General features: G+C 38.0%; 1 pseudogene; it reads left to right on the top strand.

The window, feature by feature from the left end:
• Window positions 1-2663: 2663 nt before the first annotated feature.
• LOC147000777 (ubiquitin-conjugating enzyme E2 C-like) overlaps window positions 2664-18246 on the top strand; it is a 49861-nt pseudogene continuing 34278 nt past the window's right edge.

Below are 18246 nucleotides of genomic sequence, written 5' to 3'. Positions count from 1 at the left end.
TTTTACTGTTCTTACATGGTTCCACGCTTAGGCAATTTTGACTTTCATGTCCCTTATATATGTGCTGTCACCTGTCATTGTTAGACACTCTCAATAGACTGACTAATATATGTTTATATTTTTTTTCAAAAGTCAATCTATATTTGGGTGACAATTTATCATGTTCAATTTAGAAAACAAAGGCAGTACAAACGTCCATGCCTACACAAGGGACTTTAGACACACTAAGCACTTTCAAAGTAGAATTATGTCTTTAGTATTACAAATGAAACTAGAGGGCTCAAATTGTCACTCTGTGGTGAAGCACTTATACTGTCACTCAATATATCTGCTTCCTTGTGATCATGACGAGGCTAGTAACTACCTGACTCCTCTTCCATGGATAAGTCTTACTAGGCTGGCCAAATAGATCAACAGCTTTATCCAACCACTGTGATTAGTTCTTGAAATGATATATGACCACACAAGATCAACTTCATTATTCTCACGAGTTAATATACAGATTTGGGGAGACACCATCTATCTTTCTTTCTCTGATATTACTAATAAATAGATAAAGGTGAAGGAACAGCTACCAGCACCCAGCCTTCTGAGAAGATAGGAACTGTTTACAGTATGAGAATGACTCATACAGTCAGATTTAACCCGTGGAAGATCTAACAGCATTCATCTCACTGCATCTCACTGCTGAATTCACACATGTTAATTCAACTTCAACTTCAGCCCTTGGGACTCTGAACAAGTTCCGGAAGAGAGATTTCAGAGACTCCCATGGAGGAAGAAGGGAGGAAGAAAGATAAACGTTAATGGCAACAGAGAAAATAAATCTAGCAAGAAGAAAATGAGAACTTTTAGGGGAAAACCAACAAATCTACATTGAATACCTTAGAATTTTAAAAGAATTATGAAGTCCTATACTTGACATTCCAGGATTTGAGCAGTGGTGATATCAACACCAATAAATGTTCTCCAGTGTCATTCAGAGAAGAAGATGATTTAACAAAGAAAGGTGCCCATTGAAAGAGCTACATGGCACATTCATACTTCTGACTACAGAATGACTTTGAAATGATGTTAGTAGTAAGAACCTTGAGAATAGATGATAAAATATATTAAGGCACAATCTAATGAACAACGTTTCCGCTTATTGAGACTTTCAAAGTTGCATTTACTTAAAGAAATCTTATAAACCGAGGGCAACTTCAGTGGAAGCTCCAGAAAGAAACAAACAGGAAGTTAGATCCCAGTAAAAGTAACCGATAACTTCACTTAACATTGCAGGGAATAAAAAGGAAAAGTGTCTAGCCTGATCTAGCCTCACTAGGAATTCAATTCTGTTAGATATTTGGAAGACATTTTTTATAAACTTAATTATAAAAAAATTTTAAAGAGTATGTGAGAAAGAAAAATATTTTTGACAGCTGAGGTAAACTAAGAAGTTTCAATAATGCAAATTTAACATCTTTGAGTCACTGAGTGACTAAGCCAGTTTATAATATTTAGAAAATTACTTTGAAATCTTGCACATGACCCACTGAGCCCAAGGACCAGACTGAACTCTGGCATTGCACACAGCAGGTACTCCAAAATAAGCTTTGTAAATAATGGCTATTAACCTTGCAGTAACTCAAATGCATAGCTAGACACCTAGATAAATAGATAAATGATTAGAAAAAAATATTCTTCATGGGTTAGTCAATGAATTAAAACCTAGACTATTTATTGAGTTTTGAATAAAATGTATCAGTAAGAGAATTTGTATCCCACAGAGCATTATCCTTTCTTTAAAGAATGCAGTATATTTATGACATATGACCCTTATTTATTTCCATATTATTTGGTGATAGGACTATGTAAGATGTCAAAATGAAGTTTAAAATTAATTTAAACAGACCTATAATCCCAGTGAGTCATTAGATGTCAACCACCACCAAACTCCCCCACCAAAAAAACAGTTCAGGGTCAGATGGTTTTAGTGCAGAACTCAGTCATACTTTCAAAATGAGGTAATTCTAATGCTCCTCAAATTATTCCACAAAATAAAAACAGAAGGGACATTGCTCAACTCATTTTATGAGGCCACATAGTATGAACCCCAAACCACAGAAAGACCCAATAAAAGAGAGAGAGAGAGAGAGAGAGAGAGAGAGAGAGAGAGAGAGAGAGAGAGAGAGAGAGAGAGAGAGAGAGAGAGAGAATTACAGGTCAATTTCCCATGTGAACACAGATACAAAAAAAACTCAATAAAATACATGTAAAATTGAAATAAGAGCATATTGAATAGATCATTCATTCACCATGATCAAGTTCGTTTTATCCAGGCGATGTAGGTATGGCTCAATATACGAAAATTCATCAGTATAATCCACCATGTTAACAAACTGAAATACAAAAAGCCAAATGATCATCTCATTAGATGCAGAAAAGGCCTTTGACAAAAAAAAAAAAAAAAAAAAAATACAACACCCATTCATGATAATGAATGTTGGAGAAGTTGCTCTTTCTTCTCTATGCTCTTGTCTCCTTGTCAGCACCTCTGGGATGGCCTTGCAAAAAAAAAAAAAAAAAAAAAAAAGTGACAGCCAACATTGTCACCTTTTGCAAGGGAGCCTAGCCCAACAGGGGCTCCATGCCCTGTGGGCAAGAGCCAAAAGCAGGAGATGATGACACTCATGATGTCTGGTAACAAAGAAATCACTACCTTCCCTGAATCAGACAACCTGTTCAAGTGGGTAGGGACCATGCTTGGAGCAGCCGGCACCATAGATGAAGACCTGAAGTATAAACTCTCCTTAAGTTCTCCAGTGGTTACACTTATAACCCACCCACAGAGAAGTTCCTCACACCCTACTACCACCCCAATGACTTCAGGGCACCATCTGCCTGAACATCCTCAAGGGTAAGTGGTCCACACTATATGACATCCGGACCATCTTGCTCTCTATCTAGAGGCTGCTTGGAGAACCCAACATTAATAGCCCTTTGAAAACACATGATGCAGAGCTTTGGGAAAATCCCATTTAAGAAGTACCTGTGCCGGGCGTGGTGGTGTACGTCTTTAATCCCAGCACTTGGGAGGCAGAGGCAGGCAGATTTCTGAGTTCGAGGCCAGCCTGGTCTACAAAGTGAGTTCCAGGACAGCCAGGTCTATACAGAGAAACCCTGTCTGTCTCGGGGAGAAGAAGAAGAAGAAGAAGAAGAAGGAGAAGAAGAAGAAGAAGAAGAAGAAGAAGAAGAAGAAGAAGAAGAAGAAGAAGAAGAAGAAGAAGAAGAAGAAGAAGAAGAAGAAGAAGAAGAACCTGCAAGAAACCTACTTAAAGCAGGTCTGCAGCCAAGAGCCTGACCCAAGCTGTCCAGCTTCTATTACGTGTCTTCCTTTTTCTTCCCTGGTCTGTCCTATCTTCCTGATTTCTAAGCTGTGGTGTTATTTTTGTTTTATTTGTTTATTTTTTTAATTGAGTCTGCTTGAACTCTTACAATGTATGTTAAATAAATACACATTGAGTGTTTTGTATAACAACAAAAACGAGTGTTGGAGAGATCAGGAATACAAGGGACATATGTAATCATAATAAAGGCAATTTACAGAAAGCCTGTAGCCAACATCAAATTAAATGGCAAAAAGCCCAAAGCAATTCCACTAAAATGAGGAACAAGACAAAGTTATCTACTCTATCCATATCTATTCAATATAGTACTTGAAGTTTTAGCTAGAGTAATGAGAAAACTAAAGAAATCAAGGGGATCCAAACTGGAATGGGAGAAGTCAGCGTATCACTGATAGCAGATGAAATGAAAGTATCCATAAACAACCCCAAAAATTCTACCAGAGAGCTACTAAGCCAATGAATACCTTCAGCAAAGTAGCTAGATACAAGATTAACTCACAAAAATCAGTTGTTCTCTAATTCACAAATGGCAAATGGATTTAGAATGAAATCTAAGGGAGGGGGATACCTTTTACAACTGCCTCAAATAATATAATATATCTTGCAGTAACTCTTAACAAAGAACATGAAAGGCTTGCATGGTAAAACCTTAAGTCTTTGAAAAAAGATACTGGGGATATCAGAAGATGGAGTGATCTCCATGTTCATGTATTGGCAGGATTAACACAGTAAAAATCCCATTCTACCAAAAGCAATCTACAGATTCAATGCAATCCTCATCAAAATTCAAACACAGTTTTTCACAGCCGTTTAAAAGACAATTCTCAGCTTCATGTGCAAAAGGAAAAGGCCCAAGATAGCTAAAACAATCCTAAACACTAAAAGAACTGCTGGAATTCTCACCATTCCCGATCTCAAGCTGTAGTACAGAGCTTTAGTAATATAAGCCACATGGTATTGGTACAAAACCAAACATATTGATCACTGGAACTTAATAGAAGACTCAGGCATAAACCTACATACTTACAGACACCTTATTTATAATAAAGAGGCTAGATAACAAAGTGGAAAACAGATAGAATCTTCAACAAACGATGTTGGTCAAACTATACGGTTGCATGAAGAAAAATTCAAATAGATCCATACTCATTACCCTGCACAAAATTCAACTTCACATGTATTAAAGACTTCATAAAATCAGGTACATTGAGCCTAAGAGAAGAGGAAGTGGAACATAGCCTTGAACTCATTGGCACAGGACACAACCTTCTGCTTAGAACACCAGTATCACAGACACTAAGATCAGCAATTAATAGATGGGACCTCATGAAACTGAAATACTTCTGTAAGGTAAAGAACACCACCACTGTGTACAGGGGCAGTGTCCAAAATAGAAACAGATTTTTATCAATTCCACATAACATCAAGGGCTAATATTCAAAATATTTTTTAAAAATTCCAAAGAACTGGATATCAAAAAAGTAATAATCCATTTTAAAAGTAGAGTACAGATGTAAACATAAAATTCTGAAAAGAGGAAACCAAATGGTGGAGAAGCACTTAAAGAAATGTTAAACATCCTTAGCCATCAGGGAAATGCAAATCAAAACGACTTTGAGATTCTATCACATACCTGTCAGGATGGCTAATATCAATAAAATGAGTGACAGCTTATGCTGGTGAGAATACAGAACAGGGCAACACTTCCCCATTGGTGGTGGGAGTGCAAACGTGTACAAAGACTATAGAAATCAGTGATAGATCCTTAGAACATTGGGAACTGATCTGCTTCAGCTTCGAGATCCAGCTCTACCAGTCTTAGGAAAGCATACAAAAGACACTCCATCCTACCATAAGGACACTTACTCAACCATGTTCATTGCTGCTCTATTCATATTAGCCAGGACCTAGAAACAACCTCAATATCCCTCAACATAAGGGATAAAGAAAATGTGCATTTACACAATGGAGTATTACTCAGCTGTTGGGTTTTTTTTTTTAAATGACATCATGAAACTTTCAAGCAAATGGATAAAACCAGGAAAAAAAATCGTTCTGAGTGAGGTAACTCCTGCAGCAAATGGGAACAGATAGAAGAACCCACTACCAAGCACTATACAGAAATAGAGTCCTTGGAACACACAGCTCTATCTAAATGGGATGCCTCTATCAAATCCTTTGCCTCAGAGCTCAGGGAATCCAGCAAAAAAGGATAGCCCCCAGAGATTAAACCACCAACCAAGGAGTACACATGAAGGAACCTATGGCTCCAGTCGCATATGTAGCGACTGGACATCCTTATCTGGCATCAATTGGAGTGGAGGCCCTTGATCCTGTGGAGGTTTGATGCCTCAGCATAGGGGAATGGTAGAGTGGTGAGCTGGGAGTGGGTGAGTAGAGGAGCATGCGCATAGAGGTAAAGAGGAGGGGGGATACAATGAGGGGTTTGCAGAGGGGAAACTAGGAAGGGGGATATCATTTGAAATGTAAACCAAGAAAATGATTAATAAAAAATAATTAATTAAAAAAGACTATTAAACTATTGGAGTTTTACATTAAAAAAAAAAAAAAGATCCAGAGAGAATAGAGAATACCAGAAGAACAAGACACTCTGAATCAACTGAGCAAGGCTCATATGAGCACACAGAGATCAGTCAGCAAACACTATGCCCACACGGGTGTGTGCCAGGTCTTCTGCACGTACGTCATAGCTTTCAGGTTAATATTTTTATGGGATTCTCAAGGGTGGAAAGAGTGGATATCTGATTCTTGTGCCTACTCTTGGGGATTTTTTTCTCCTTCATTGAGTTGCCTTGTCTACCTTTAAAGTGGTATGTTTTTTATATTATCTTATTATATTTTATTACTTCATGCTTAGTTGTTATCTCCTAGAGTCCTGTTCTTTTCTAATGAGAGACAGGAAGGGAATGGATTAGACAGGAGGAGAGGTGGGAAGGGACCACAAGAAGTCAAGGGAGAGGATTCTGTAATCAAGATATATTTGATGAGAAAAGAATCAATTTTCAATAAAAGGGGAAAATCTCATAAATAAAGAAGTAATTATAACATTGTTTGTCACATTCTTCTAAAACACTGATATAGTTCATAAACTCTAAGGTACAGCCAGTAGAGTGTTGCAAAATTGATATGCACTTTGAAGTCACTGTACATTGAATTTTTAATTTTCATATTTTTTTCTCGAGGCTACAATAAAGCAGTGTGGTGCTGGACAGTGGCACGGTATTCAGTTCACAGTCGTCTATGTTAATGGTAGGATAAAGAATCCTAAGTTAAAAAGGAAAGGCAGGGCTTGGATTATGACGAGTGATAAATTATTTATCTGTTATGAGTGAGGTTCTGGGATCAGTCCTCATTACTGCGAAAGTAAAAGAAGAAATAATAATTAAGTAATACACATAAGAAGTGCTTAAAACTGGTCCACAGTGAGATGGCTCAGTGCATAAAGACTTATGCTGCCAAGCCTGAGGATCTGGTTTTGATTCCCAGAGACCTATGTATTAGTCAGGGCGACCTCACTCCTGCAAATTGCTCTCTGACCTCCACACGTACAGCATGGCACCCTGCCTAGGGGCAGGAGTAAGAGAAGTGCTTATTGTTTAATTGGGATTTTTCAACTTGAGAGGCTGTTATCAAAACAAATCTTTAAGTAACTTATTTTATTCCTTGTCTAGAAACTCATAAACCAATGAGTTTCTAATGTAGCCAATGAATGCACATTGTCATGAAGTACCATCTCTTTCCCCGAGTATTACACTAATGAAAAACTTTAACCTAGTGTGTTGGCCCCTTCATTGAGAATTGAAGTGATAGTCTTGCATAGGTTAGACAAGGACTCTATTGAGCTACACCCTCACCCCTCTTTGTTAAAATTTATTCTTTGGAAAGCTCATACATATATATACATTTTGACCATATCCACTCCTTACTCCTATCTGCAACCCTTCCTACAACTTCATGCCCCCTTCTTTTTTTAAAGTATAATACAGAGTCCAATTCCTGCTGTCTGTGCAGGGGTGTAAGCCTAAAAATAGTGTGGGCTACAAACCAATAACCACACATCTGGAGAGAAATGACTCTTCCCCCCCCCCCCCCCATCAGCTGTCAACTACCAAAAGCTCCTCAGTTAAAGGTGGGGCTTTGTACACACACACACACACACATACACACACACACACACATGTTGATGCTGGAATGTTGAGTGGCTTGATGTTGTATGTGTCTACTGCAGTCAAAGTGAGCTGCTGTGGGGGGTTTATGATTGCAAAGGCCATGCCATGTCCAAACATACAAGACACTCTTCCCTGACCTGTGGCTCTTATAATCTGTCTGCCTCAGCTTCCAAGTGGTTCCCTGACCTTTGGGGTGGTGGGTGTGATATAGATGTCTCATTTGTGCTGAGCATGCCACAGTCTCTTATTCACTGTATTGAGATCATTTGTGAATCTCTACATTAACCTGTGTCCACTGGAGGAAGAGGAAGAAGAGGAAATGGTAAAGAAGGAGGAAGTAGAAGAGGAAGAGGAGGAGGAGCAGAAGCAGGAGGAGCAAAAGCAGGAGCAGCAGCAGCTTCTCTCTGTGGCTAGGGCTGAGAGCATCACTAGTCATCCACGGGCACATAGTTAGCTATTTAGAAAACAGATTGATATTTTTCTCATCTGGCAATTATTTTAAGGTAATTAAGTTGTGGAAGGCAGCCTTGAACTCCCTGTGTAGCCATGTCAGACTTTGACCTCGCAGTCCTTCTCTCTCAGTCTTGTGAGTATCTGAGATGATTCCAGGCCTGTGTCACCAGACCTGATTCTGTCAGCATCTAATTCTCACATATCTGTATTAGCAAAACTATTTGTTCTGTGTGACAAATGCCATCAAAAAGTGTCTGGCACACAATTGCCATCTCAGTGGTATAAAATGGAAGAAAATTGAACAAGTGAAGCAGTTTACAACCTTTTCAATCATTTATTTTAAAATGCACACTGTTGAATGCAAAGGGGATTAAAACTACAACAAAGGAGATTAACTTTCAGCCTTTGGCATGTTTTCTACATTCTACATTATGTGCACAAACAAAACAGTCATATCAGTATATGTATACATGTCCATTTCAGTGCTCTATTTGCAGTTCCATAGAGTACTAGTGCTATATATTCGCAGTTACTGACTTCTTATGGTGGGTAACTGTGTTATCCTCTTGTTTACTATAACTGCAAAAAAATAGCTAATATAACTCCAGAGAAAAGGTCTAGTTTGACTAACAGTTCGATGGTCTTGATCCAGCCTTGGTAGACCCTGTGGGTCAGTGCTTTTGCAAAGCAGCACGTGTGTCAGGAAGCATGTGGCTCCTGGTGGTCAGAACAAGTGGCTCACCTCATTACAGCAAGAAGCAAAAGACAGAAAGAGGAGCAGATTCCCCAAATCCTCTTCAACAGAATGCCTTCCAATGGCCTAACTTCTTCCCACTAAAATCTATGGGTTCAAACAACCTCCTTGGCATAGGCCAAAGACATTTAAAATCTAATGTAGCTCAGAGTTTTATGCCTTGCATGTATTAAGTCACACACCTGTTATACTTCCCATCAATTTACAGGTGAGAAAATCATTTGGTTCTATAGATACTATGATATCAGTGGAAAGTGATGTTATCTTTGCAGTTTGAACAGCTTATCAGAAGCGGGGAAGAGGGAAGATGAGAAATAAAAAAATGGAAGAGGAGGCAGAGAAAGGGAAAAAAGGGAGAGAAAGATGGAAGGGGTGTGAGAGAGAAAGGGAAGGTGAGAGGGAAGAAAGAGGAGGAGAGGGAGGAGAGAGAGAAAGAGGAAAGGAAGAAGGGAGGGAGGAGGAAGAGGAAGGGGAGGGGAGGGAGAAGGGGAAAGAGATGGACTGGGAGAGGGAGGAGGAAGGGGAGGAGACAAGAAACTGGAGACACTAGGGAGTTTAGAAGCCAGGTGTGGTGGGGACATCCACTAGGAGACGGGGTGTGGTGGGAGGAGGTGTGGGATGTAGGTGTGGGAGGGTGGATGGGGGAACAGGAATTGAATATGGAGTGTAAAAATTAAATTATAAATAAATAGATAAATAAATAAATAAGAAAGAAAGAAAGAAAGAAAGAAAGAAAGAAAGAAAGAAAGAAAGAAAGAAAGAAAGAAAGAAAGAAAGAAAGAAAGAAAGAAAGAAGGGGAGGGGAGGGGAGGGGAGGGAAAAGGGAGGAGAGTGGAAAGAGAGAAAGAGAGAGAGAGGAAGAACAAGAGGGAGCATTCCTGGCCAGAATTTGTTACACCTATATCAGTATGAGTCACTCAGAAATTAGGAGACAGACACCGCCAGTCACAGGGGAAAGGGTTTGGCTGGGCGTGGTTCTACAGCACAGAGACCATAGGACATTTCACACATGGTTGAATTTTTTCAGACTTCATGTTTTCTCTATGTGTTGCACTGGATAAAAAAAAAATGTAACTCAACAAACAAACCACAGAAAGTCACACTAACTTATACAAAGATTTCAGATATGATGAAGACTTTAGGGAAAGCAAGTGGTAAATAAAAGGTCCTGTCTCAGAAAAAGGGCAAGGTGTTGGCCCTTCCCAGAGCCTTTTATAAAAACAAACTCTGAATTTCTTTTACAGAAAATGAAGGCCCAAAGACAACTAACATATAAGCTAAATAACTCTTTAAATCTGAAGAGCTGGCAGCTGGCAGGTTAGAGGATAGGAAGGTAAAAACATTTACAGGAGGAGCCTGAGAACCCGAGTGTCATTTCTTCAAAGAGTGGCAGAGGAAAACAACTGACTCCTAAAAGCTGGCCTCTAACTACCATGCACACCATGGTATGTAGAACCCCACAAACACACATAAAACACTAACAATCACTGAAGACAATAGCTTTGTATGCCAACTTGAGGACAGAGTTATATTTAACCATTATACATAATACACAGAAGAGTATATGTCTGTATATTTGCTTATATATGCTTATGTAAAATAATTAAGATAGTTAGTAGAGGTCCCCAAACAAGTCAGACGACTTTTACTGAGTCACTCAAGTTCTGAAGCACCTGATATTCAGGGTTATGATTTCCTCATTGCACACATGAGGAAATAGAAGCTAGTAGAATGCCCAAGGTTACACACTGCACGCAGAGTGTCATCTGAAGTGTGGTCTGACTAGTGCCCACAAACTCTCATAGCTCTTTATCCTACTAAAAAGCCAACTTGCATTTGATAAAGTACCTTTGGCAGTGGGCCCAAAGGCAAACACAGTGAAGGTCAAGATGAGAGCAGAGAAGCAAGGCAGGTTATTGACTACAGGTTATGGGCTACTATGAGAGGCCCTTAGATAACTTTTTTTGGTCACAGTTCTACAGGTGACCTCAACCTGGCACAGGTTAGGTGAAGGTTACAGTAATGAAGAGGAAAACAAGGGGAACTGTTGGTACCCTGGTACCCTAAAAGAGCGAAGAGACAGGAGTGAAGTTCAGAGTGGATGACATTGGAAGTTCTAGCTTGGGACACTGGGAGGAACATATCCAAGGGTGAGCGGGCATACAATGAGTGGGAGAGATTCAGAGGGTCGAAAAATCACAATAGGAAATCGATCTAGGAAATCACTGATACTGTCAGCGGGCATTGTCCTGCTTCCTAAGACCAAGGCTTGATTTATCTAAATCATTCTTTACTCTTCTGGCTTACTACATCATTTTTATTTTCATGGATTTCTGTATGATTTATTTTTTATGCATATGGTTTGTTTGCTTGCATATATGTCTGTGCACCACATGTATTCATGATGACCACAGAGACTGGAAGAGATCATTGGATCCTCAGAAACCAGAGTTGCAGATGAATGTGGGCCACTGCGTAGATGTTGGAAACTGGACCCCAGCCCTCTGCAAGAACAAGTATTCATAACAACTGAAACTTCTCTCCAGTCCAATAAAATTTTTTTCTTCAATAAAATATTATTTGAATACCTGCAAGTAAGCATGAATTATATATACATAAATAAATAAAATAAACATTTGTTGATCCTTTTCAAGATATTTGATTTTGAATTTATTTTAGATCATATTATTTTATAAATTATATTTTGCAATTGTCTGTTGCTCCAAATTTGTATCTTCTGTGTCTCTTGCCTCTCTCGGGTTCCTGCTGAATGTATTTGTTAGTATTTCTAAGGCTGCACATCCCTTCTACTTTCTATATACTCTAAAATTTGTAAATAAAATTTTGTGCCTTCTTTCCTAATCTCTATGTCCTGATTTCTATCTCCAGTGCTTGGGCTATAGTTTCCAATACAACAGGGGAGCAAGTATTGAAAACAGACAACTTTTTCTGGCCCCTATGTTAAGAGAAAGCAATACATTACATGATCGAGTATATTAATTAGAATCAAGTATTTCCATCTTTAAATGATAAGTGCTACTTTTATGAATCAGTGTGTGTGTGTGTGTGTGTGTTGTACATGTGTTAGCTTCACAAAACAAGGTATAAAATCCATGTTGTTATTTTATGTGATGAGTGTTTTGCTGCATGTGTGCATGTACACTACCATGTGCATGTCTTCTGCCATCCAAGGTCAGAAGATGAATGTGACAGATGTCCTAAAACTGAAGTCACAGACAGTTGTTATCTGTGGTGTGCTGGGAACCAAGCCCAGATCATCTGCAAAAACAACAAATGCTCTTAACTTCTGACTCAACTTTTTAGCCATCTCTCCGCTTCTGTGGAGGAATTTTTTTGGCATGGTGATACTTTCTCCCTAAATGTCTAATAGAATCAGACAATTTCTCACCAAATGGGCCTGGACATTCTTTATTTAAAAAATAGATTTTTTGCATATTTAATACATTCCATGAATAAGATCTATATGTTCTGTTCTGTTATCATTTTAATATGCTGTCTTTTAGAAATTTGTCTAGTGTAAATTTTCAAATGGGCTAGAAAATTATTCTTTAATATATTTCCTTATCCTTCCTGATCTGGAAGATATACAATAAGAGCCCTGCATCCTTACTGAATATCAGTATTTATGTTTCTGTGTGCCGGTGTCTGTTTGTCTCTCTGCCTTTCTTCTTTCCCTCCTTTAGAGCAGTCTCGTTACTGTTTTATCTGGCCTTTTTTGTTTGCATTCTTTTCCCTCACGACTATACAGCAAATACCTATTCCCCCTCTGACCTGTACCCCAAATCCCTGAAGATCCTTGACTTTTGACTTTGTTGATTTTTCTGTTGTTGTTATCTTTATCCTATTTATTTATTTATTTATTTATTTATTTATTTATTTTCTCCTTTCTTTGGTTTAATTTTATCTAGATGCAAGCGATTGAAACATAAATGATTTGGTCATTTATTTTGTAATGTTAACATTTGATGTGATACATTTCGCAATGAATCCTGTTTTACCCACAGCACATTATTTTTATGCCATGATTTTATCATTCCATTCAAAATTTATTTCTCACGCCTTTTATTTTCTTTCTTATATTTACATGTTATTTGAAATGTTCGTTTTCCAATTTCTAAAAGGTGGAACTTTTATACATATCTTATTTCCACTGACTTATAATCTAATTGAGTTGAAGTTATGAATCACATTCAATGGCTCTGTCCACAGACCACACTCTGTAAGTTTTCATCTATTTGAATTCAGTGAGACTTGTTGCATAGTCTGAGATATAATCTATCTTGACAACACCCCCTAGGCTTTGTTGGGTGTGGTGCCCACACATGTCAGTTACTTCCACAGCTTGAGAATGCTTTTGGAGTCATCCACATCTTCAGGACTTTTGTTAATCGTGATTGTCACTTTGATGAGATTTAATCACCACGGAAATAAATCTCTTGGTGTGCATAGGTGGGATTTTCTAGATTGTGCTGATTGAGGGGGAAAGGCCCTCCCTAAACTATTCAGTGGGCTGGGTCCTAAACTCAGTGTAAAAGACAAAGCCAGATAAGCATAAGCACTCAGTCTGCTTCCTGAGTGTGTCTGGATTGTAAACAGACATCTGCTCCCACCACCACACTCTCCCTGCTTTAATGGCTTGTTTCTCCTGGAACTGTAAGCTACAATAAACCCTTCTCACTCCACAGACAAGTAACTACTGCAACTCTCATCTACTCTCGCCATATGAGATTGTAATATCTCATGTAACAGCCATGAATGAGGAGTGTTCTGGACTCTTCAAATCTTCATATATTCACTGACTTCAATCTGCTGCAACAGTTATGAGGGGGGAATGTTTTAAAACCCTACTCAGTCTTCCACCCCTTTACTGACTGCTTTCTCTTTGTTTCATCAGTCAGCAGAGAGGATGGAGCCAATTCTGTAGGTGTGGATTTGTGTCTTTCTCTTTTTATTTTTGTCCATTTGTGTTTAGTGTACTTAGGAATTCCACTTCTATGTATAACTGAAGTTTTTGTATCTTCTTCATGAGTTAATATTTTTCCCTTTATAGTGAACTGATAAATCCTTGTTTTACTTGTCTCAGATTATTATAGCTACATTTGCTTTCTAAATCTAATGTTTGCATTGTGTAGCTTTTCCATCATTTTTAACAGTTTGCTTATTTTACAAAAACGAACTTTCATTTTTATCCATTATGACAGACTCTGCTTTTGATTCAAACATCATTATTGGAAGGTCTGGGTGGAAGCTGAAATATGCCTGTTGTTAATACATTTTCTCCTCCTTTGCTTGTTTCTTTTTTAACCAGGGGTATTTAGTCAGCTGTGGTAGTGTAAATGAGAATGGGTACCATTGGCGCATACATTTAAATACTTGGTCCCCATTTAGTAGAACTGTTTACAAAGAAATAGGAGGCATGGCCTTGTTGAAGAAGGTGTGTCATTGGAGGCTAACTTTGAAATTTCAAAAGACTACACTATTCCTACTTCCAGCGCTCTCTCTCTCTCTCTCTCTCTCTCTCTCTCTCTCTCTGCGTGCGTGTGTGTGTGTGTGTGTGTGTGTGTGTGTGTGTGTGTGTGTATGAGTCTGTCTTTCTGTCTGTCTGTCTGTCTGTCTGTCTGTCTGTCTCCTGTTTGTGGATGGAGAGGTGGACTCTCAGCAACTAATTCAGTGCCATGACTGCCTGCCTGGTGCCATGCTTCCTGCCTCAATGATCATGTGCTCCAACCCTCTGAAACCATGAGCCCCAAATTAAACACTTTCCTTTACAATTTGTCTTACTCATGGTATTTTGTCACAGCAATTGAAAAGTTCTAAGTCATGTGCCATCCCTATTTCCCATTGGCCTCTTCGTTCTACATTTTCATAATCTTCTTCACTGGTTGCTGAAGGCAACGCAATACATTTCTTTAACAGTTTCTCCTTTTATAGTTCTTAATTATGTGTATATGTATATGTTACATACAGGTGTGCACATGTGTATCTTTCTCTGTCATTCTACCTGATTGCTTAAGACAGAATCTCTCACTGAGCATAAGGCTCACTGTTCCAACCAGAAAGGCTGACCAGAAAGGGGAATCTGCCTATTTTCCTGCTCTAGCAAAAACTTTACAGCCACCCAATGCCATGACCAACTCGTGTTCATATATTTTGGTTACTTTGGTTCCAAACTCAGATCCTCATGCTGGCATCCCAAGCACTTTATTCATTGACCTCCTCAGATCTCTATTTCTCTTTTCATTAATAGTTCAGCCTTTTACATTTATTGTAAAGACTGTGAAATATGATTTTATTTATTCTCCTCGTGTTATTATGACATGTTTTATTCCTGTGTATTCCATGAATGCAACATCCATTGCTTTATTATTTTAAACAGCTTATTTTTTTTAGAGAATTGGGGAGAAATAATGTTTTATTCATCAAAATGATTGCATATGAGCAATCATGCAGAAAATAGTTATCATTTAGGAAAAGGCAAATATCTTCAACTCAAGTGAACTCCTAAAGCATGTTGGCAGCCAAGAGTTCTCTACTAGTAATTCATTCAGAAGAGAGGTATTAAACTTTTTATTTCAAAGGTCTACATCATAATGTCTGTCACAAGTATCCAATAATAACAGAGAAAACTGGAAGGCTTTATTATTAGTTTCAGTGAGGTGGCCTTTAGAATCTCAGCAAAAGGATTTTGGCTACTGACCATATAATTATATATATAATTATATATACAAATACACATAATCTATAAACTTTCATACTTTATGTGTTGTTAAAATCAAAATTCATTTATGAATATTGACAGATACTTTTCTATGAGGTTTAAGTATTTATGAGGACACAATATACATTTTTGTCCCTGTTTTATTAATAAGAATGATTATTTCAGTAATTTTCAAAATCTGAAATTGTTTTTTAATATATACATATTTAAATTGACATATTACTGGGGGTATTTTCAGGGCGTGGTGGCGCACGCCTTTAATCCCAGCACTTGGGAGGCAGAGGCAGGCGGATTTCTGAGTTCAAGCCCAGCCTGGGCTACAGAGTGAGTTCCAGGACAGCCAGGACTACACAGAGAAACCCTGTCGCGAAAAACCAAAAAAAAAAAAAAAAAAAAAAAGAAGTAAAATGATCTACTCTTTCTTATTTGTTGATCTTTCATACTTGTTGCATTAATTTTGATGACTATAATGGTTTTTACTGGTAGACAAAAATTATTTGGTCAAATACACCTATGCCTTATTTCTCAAGATCTATGGATGTGAATTAATTTAGCTTGTGGTACAATGGAGTTTGTGGATGTGACTTTGTTCAGAATTTTGAGATGGAGAGATCATCCTGGTGAGTCTAACAGACTTGGAAGAATGAGAGAGGTAAGAATGATAGCGTCTGAGAAGATGCTACGCTCCTGACTTCAAACAGAGAATGTTGCCCTGAAGCCCAGAATGCACAAGCTCCACATAACTAAAAAAGACAAAACTGAAGATTTTCATCTAGAATCTTCAGAAGAAACACAGGCACAACCTGAGATGTAGTCCTGAGAAGCCTAATTCAGAGCATTGAATTTTAAACTGGAAACTACTAAATTCCTGTTGAGTTAGTTGGGTTTGTTGTGATGAGTTACAGAGTCAGCTGGACACTGATGTTTTCTTTACCATCCTCAGCACTGGCTCATTCTCATAATACCTTGGCACACAAAACATAATGCAATCTCCCCAAACACAGTCCAAATGGGCATGGTAATTTTTATTGACCCAATTAATCATAACTACCAATTACAAGATACAAAGGTCTCTTTTAAAGAGTTTGTTATTAAAAAGCAGGATACTGGGTAAAAAAAAAAGCAGGATACTGTGTGTATATTAGAGGGTGTCAAGATCAATTAATAGCAAGTATAATTTTGTTTCTTAAAGAGCATTTATAATGAATATAATTTCTAATAATAAGAAGATATCTGCCATTGTGAAGCTTGCTCATTTTTCTTGGAATTAGAATATAATTGACATGATGAGACAATTGTGTTATCCCAACCACTCTTCAAGAAAGTCTAAGTCACAACAGCAGCCTTCTTCCCTCCTGCTTATATAAAACACCCATTCTGATCCCTCTTGTGTATCACCTTGAAGCTCTCCCTGCTCTGAAAAGATGTGGAAGGCAGTGCACTGACTTTACTGTATGGCTCCTCTTCGAGCTTACACTAAACTTTTCCTTTTGTTTTCAGGTATTACTAGCATCTTCACTCTCTCAGCCTTATGGCTAAAAACAAATGTGTAGAAAGGGGTTTTCTGGTCTTTGGTTTCAAAAGACAGTGGGGGGGGGGGGGAAAACACATGCACTGGATCCAATACCATTTATATATGTTGGGTATTTCTACTTCCTTGTATCAAGAAGCAGGCAGTGCTTTGCCAAGAATGCAGACTAACTGGTTCGATTAGTTTTATGTACTCTATAAAATTTAATGAAAAGGAACTGAACACAAACGTTTTCTTTAATTTTGGTTTTTGTGAAGTCTACATGTCAGGTACTTCGGTTAAAAATTGAAAACACAATTTTAAATCCCGATTCTTTTATTTGGAAAAATAAAAGGGAAATGATGGCCTTAAAGGGTTGTGATAACACAACCCTACACTAACTAAGCAAGTATATTTATTACCCAGCTGTTTCATTTGGCTCATATAGCTTTTTGTATTAGCTTAGTCTTGGAACTTAAAATTTCTCACACATTTTATTCCAAGACTATTGTATAAGGTTGTATTACACTGATTTTTCCATTTTCATGTAAATTTGAGAACCTGGTATACAAAGAAAGAAAATGACTTTTACCCTGATTTTTGCCTCTATTTTCTTGACAAATCCCCACCCTCTGACATCTATATGTATAGAGGGTCTATTATGTCCATCTTCCTGAGCTACTAGTCATATAAAAAGCATAAGGCACCATCACTGTCCAGCTTGAAATATATAAGAAAAAATTAGAGATCACTGATTTTTTTAAAGACCTCCATTTGTTTCATTTCCTGTCATTATTGAAACATGATCATACTCTGTAACTAAGGCTGGCTGCCCTACAATGTGCAACCCTCCTGCCTTTGCCTTTGGTGTGGACATAATCAATTATTTGTGCTTTAATTTATTTATGTATTCATTTATTTTTCATTTTGTTTGAGTGGTAGTGATGAGGATATGTTCACATGAGTGTAGTGACCATAGAGGTCAGAAGATGGCATAGATCCCCTGGAGGTAGACATAGAGGCTTCCTGAGCTGCATAATTTGATCTTGGGGACCTGAAAAAGCAGTACGGGTTCTGCGATGGTTATTCTTGGTTGTTAACTTGGCCTTATCTGGGAGTTAACAAAAATCCAAATGACTGAGCACATCCTTTAGAATGTTTTTTTCTTAATTAAATTATTTAAAGTAAGAAGACCCACTTTTAATCCATCT

This window comes from Mus caroli, unplaced genomic scaffold (assembly GCF_978045245.1).
Source record: "Mus caroli unplaced genomic scaffold, Mus_caroli_1 scaffold_16, whole genome shotgun sequence".
In the NCBI taxonomy this organism is placed as follows: domain Eukaryota; kingdom Metazoa; phylum Chordata; class Mammalia; order Rodentia; family Muridae; genus Mus; species Mus caroli.
The sequence above is the reverse complement of the archived record's forward strand: the minus strand, read 5'-3'. Positions and strand labels throughout refer to the sequence as shown.